Here is a 4922-nt window from a genome sequence, read left to right as displayed (position 1 = left end):
GAGTCGGACTCCGTGTCACCCTACATTGAATCGTTTGGAGTTTCAATCACCAATTGCACCCTCTGTTCCTTCCATATTTTCTTATATGTTTACACTCTCCTTAAGTAAGCCTTCTTAGAGTTTTCCTTTTTCAATTTGGAATCACCTCCTTCGAGCTTTCGTTTAACTGCTTTATTCACAACAAGTTTAGGACCTTCTCTTACTTCTCCTTGTAGTTCCTTAGCTTCAACTTTCTCCTTGTCAAAAGTCGGTGGTTTAAGACTTGGGTAACTTCTTCTTCTTCATCACTTAACACCAAACTTTCTTTACTCTCCTCACTAACTAAAGAACTTGGAGTTTTATATGTAAAAACTTCAAAAACCATTGGTATTGAATCTCTAGGATTAGTATGCTTGACTTCTCTAATTGATTGAATTTCTTCTTTCATTAATTTCACCAACTCTTGAAGCTAGTTTTCTTCATCTATATTGAATACTTCATTTTGAGAATAGTCATTCTTGAATCCGTCTTCCACTCCAAAAGTCATTTCTTCATTTCCTACTCGCAATGTGAGTTTTAGCTTGTGTATATCCACCAAAGCACGTGTGGTATTGAGCAAAGGACCCCCAAGGATAATTGGGACATTTTTATCCTCTTTCATGTCAAGTACTACACAGTCTATTGGAAAAATAAATTTTCCAATTGTTACCAAAATATCCTCAACTATGCCTCTAGGATGAGTCACAGAACGGTTGGCCATATGAATTATCATTCAAGTAGTCTTCAAATCTGAAAGATCGAGCTTTTGATAGAAAGAATAAAGCATTAAATTTATGCTTGCTCCAGAATCGGCTAAAGCAAATGTCTTCATATTATTTACGAATTCACATGGAAGAATAAGGCGTCCAGGATCTCCCATCTTCTTTCGTATTTCTCCCATAATCACCATGGAACTCTGCTCACTAAGGACAACCTTGGAAGTCTTCTCTAGTTGTTGGCGAGTGTTGAGTAAATCTTGAAGCAATTTGGCATATTCGGGTACTTATGCCAAGGATTCAATAAAAGGAGTATCAATCGGAATACCCTTAAGTTGCTTCATAAATTTCATATGCTTTTTCTCCAGTGGGTGAAATTTGGCTCGAGAAGGGACCAGTAGAGGAGGATGAAAAGCTTGACCGCAAGAATGATTTTTATGTTCAGACCAGGCCCACGTCGTGAGGTGTGAATCCTCACGTCGTAAGAATGGTGTTTCAAGAACCTTTTTCTCTTAGACTTTTGACTTCCTTGGCTGTGGTCCGGGTTGCTTGGGCTATTCTTCTAAGGCTTCTAAGAACTCATAAATAGTGTCTTCTTCAGTGTCGATGGCCATGACATGCGGTTGTGGCTTTTTAGGGGGGATTTGTGGTGGTAATCGTTCATTAATCAATGTAATTAATTCACCATGTTGAGCTTCAATGTTATGGATTGATTCTTGATGATTCTAAGTAAAGTTTGTTGATCTCTCATTAGAGCTTGTTGGTCTCTTATTGTCGCATTGGTTTCATCATGACGTTTCTCCGAAGCCTCCATACATCTAGTAAGCATGGACTCAAAATCAGCTTTCTTTCCAGGTTGTGGTTGCTCTTTTTGGTAGAAGCATCGACTTGTTTGCCTATATTTCTCATCTTTTTGCTTTTTGTATTCATCGTATGGAAACCATTCTTTCTTTGGCTTCCTCCAATCTTCATCGTAGCGTTCTCCACTTGAGTAGCATAGTTAATCTTTCTTATTCCCGTTTTCGTCCAAAGGGCAATATTTTATCAAATGTGGACCATTGCATTTTTCACAACCCACACGTATAGCATGTACGGATTGATCCATCTTTGTTATTATTCGGTCCATATTATTTAACATAACCAACATAGTCGCCATGTCTTCTGAAGTGCCATTCCCAATTCCCTTAGCTCCATCATTTTCAGGGTTGTGATACTCACACGAATGCTTAAAAAACTCTTCAATTAACTCCTTAATTTCAACGAGATTTTTCTTCGTTAAAGGTCCTTGAGAATCAAGGAGTTGCCTCGTCATCATATTTACCCCATCATGGAAGATTGAGACTTCTTGTTTCATATTAATATTATATTAGGGGCAATTTATAAGTAATCCCTTGTAGCACTCCCATGATTCGTAAAGTGACTCCCCTGGTTGTTGCTCAAAGTTAGCTATTGCATTCTTGAGTTTTGACACTTTTGATGGTGGGTATAATTGCTTTAAGAATTGATAACATATTTGTGCCCATGTATTAACTGCACCGGGTGGAAGTGCCTTTAACCAATCTTTAGCAGCTCCTTTAAAAGTGACTGGAAGCATTCTCAATAACACCATCTCGTGTGGAACATTTTGAATGTTGAAGTAATCAGCGATGTCATTTACTTCATCGAGGTGTTTGTAAGCATCCTCATGATCTTTCCCGGAAAATGGAACATCCTTAAGCGCGGAAAGAATATGTCCCTTAAGCTCGAATGTTGTGGTAGCGGGAATTGTGGGTCGCACTAAACTTGGGTCTGTGTCCTCTCGAATTTTCTTCTTGTATGTTTTAATCGAAACGTCGGCAATGTCCGCCAAGTTGTTTCCTTGCTCACTTTCGGGTTCACTACTTTCGTATGTTTCGTAACCAGTCTCCTTTTTACTGGGATTGTACTCAATGCCTTCTAAAGTGTCTTCGTTCTTTGGGGAATTGCTTGATTCTCCTACGTGTTTTCCCTTCTTCTTACTAAAAACCGATTTTAGTTCCTTGAATGGTGATTTCTTGGGTGTGTTTGTTTCTCCTACGTTCTTGTCCATCTTTTTACGAAAAGCTAACTTTGGATCTTTAAGTTGTGGTATCAAAGGTGTATTGGATGAACGGATCACAAACTACGACAATAAAAACAAAAATAAAAACATAAAAACGAACAAAAATTAATTAAAAAGTCATACTGATCATTTACCACGATGTGGTAATGCTGCCACCACGTGTTGAAGCAACTAAATTAAACAGAAAGCAAAAACAAAATAAAATGTAAAATAGTTGAGTTCACATCGTGAGCTTTAAGAGCTCACGTCGTGTGTTTACTAATTCAGAAAAAAAAACTAATGCTAAAAATTAACTTTTTTCAGGTTTTACCCCACAAAAATGAGTGATTAATCTAAAGAAATTAAATTCAATTAAAAACTAAATAGCCATTCCCAGGCAACGGCGCCAAAAACTTGATGTTCTAAGAATTACCCACTAGTTTGAAATTTATAACCTAACGAACTTAACTAGCTAATCGGATTATAGAATAGTTTCAGTAAGTCGGGTATCGATCACAGGGAACAGATTTAATTTACTAACCTAATTACTACTAAATTAAGCAAAAGTTAAATTGGTTTTTATCTGATTTCTCAAGTTCAGACAAACTTAACACTTCCGTTTAGTTTGAATCTACTTCTCATCTATGGTTATCTACTAATTATGGATTATTACAGTTGGTTATCAAATATTATGTTATTAGCAATTCAAGTTCAAATTTACTAATGTTTTCACTAATTCATGTAAAACTATGCACCGTCATACACTAGCAAACACAGTATACTTCGTATACCAAACGGACCCTACCTCCGATATGATCCTACCTGCTTATTCCTTACTTGATAGATCATGAAAGTAGACATAGATTTAATGATGAATCTATACTAATAAATAGTCACAATAAATATTAGACTAAGAGTTAGCGATAATAATGCTAGATTACGTCAAAGGAAAAAACAATTGTAGGAAGCGAAGCGTTGCTCGAATTTCGAGTCGTCACTTTAACAAGTGAGTGCACAGTTACTTTCATTTTATACATAGATATGAAGTATTTAATATAAATTACGTGCTATATGTGCATATTATTTGTGTTCCATATATCTATGTTGGATGAACGATTTATACATGTTTTAAATGATTTAAAAAGTATATGTATTTTATATCTACGAATATGTTGGGTAGAACATGGGTAGATGAATGATGAGGGATGAAAGATGATATAGATGAATATTGGTAACTGCGCCACAACATGTATATGTTTTTGAACCACGATGTACTCTAAACATCCTAGCAGCTGCACCTAAAGGATAATATCGGCAGTTGTGCCTAACAGAGAACGTCATAATCCCGACAGCTGTGCCTAATATAGAACATCATAATCCTGGTAGCTACGCCTAAATGATAATATCAGCAGTTGCGCCTAATAGAGAACGACATAATCCTGGAAGTTGCGCCTAAATGATAATATTGGTAGCTGTGCCTAATAGATAACATTGGCAGTCGTGCCATAGGCAACGATGGACTCATGCCTATTCCTTAGGAGAATACTTAGGAATGAATGAGTGAGTGATAGCTGATTCTTAGGGTACATCCTTAAGAATAAAGAAGATAATGGGGATGGGAAATTGGGTTGATTGTTTGATGATTAAACATAATAATTATATTATTGTGGGTTGAAATCCCTATGTACTCACCAGGTTTCTCAACCTGACCCACTCACTTTATTTGTATCACAGGTGTCGATACGAAGCTACATTTCACTAAGAGATTAAATGAGATGCAAAATCACTAGTGTAAATGAATGTAAGGTTTGTTTATGCTTATGTTTCTGTATTGACGATGACATCCCAAAGTTTTAATATAAACAAAATACCTTTCTTCGGAAATGATTTGATAATATATTTATCATGTTTTTCTAGTAACAAATTCCTCAATATTATTCTTTAAAAGGATACTCTAATTTTCAAATAAAGCATAAAGAAATTGGTCTTTTCTGGCCGTGAAAATGAGGATGTCACAGTTCGTATCAAAGCATTAGTTTAAGCGAACTAGGAATGAGGATTTATTTCTAGACTTAAAGTTAAAATGCTAAGCGGTGATCGTGAGGAGTGTGTCTAATATATTTTAGGTA

At 36.0% G+C, this 4922-nt stretch overlaps 1 non-coding gene across 1 annotated transcript; it reads left to right on the top strand.

The window, feature by feature from the left end:
* The first annotated feature begins 2092 nt into the window (after positions 1 to 2092).
* LOC145168043 (small nucleolar RNA R71) lies at positions 2093 to 2199 on the top strand. Its single transcript, XR_013741637.1, has one exon. It is a non-coding gene; the product is annotated as a small nucleolar RNA R71 (small nucleolar RNA).
* Positions 2200 to 4922: the final 2723 nt, after the last annotated feature.

This window comes from Lactuca virosa, chromosome 3, assembly GCF_052849685.1.
Source record: "Lactuca virosa cultivar CGN04683 chromosome 3, Lactuca_virosa_CGN04683_v6, whole genome shotgun sequence".
Taxonomy (NCBI): Eukaryota; Viridiplantae; Streptophyta; class Magnoliopsida; order Asterales; family Asteraceae; genus Lactuca; species Lactuca virosa.
Note: the sequence above shows the minus strand (reverse complement) of the source record. Positions and strands in the feature narration are given on the sequence as shown.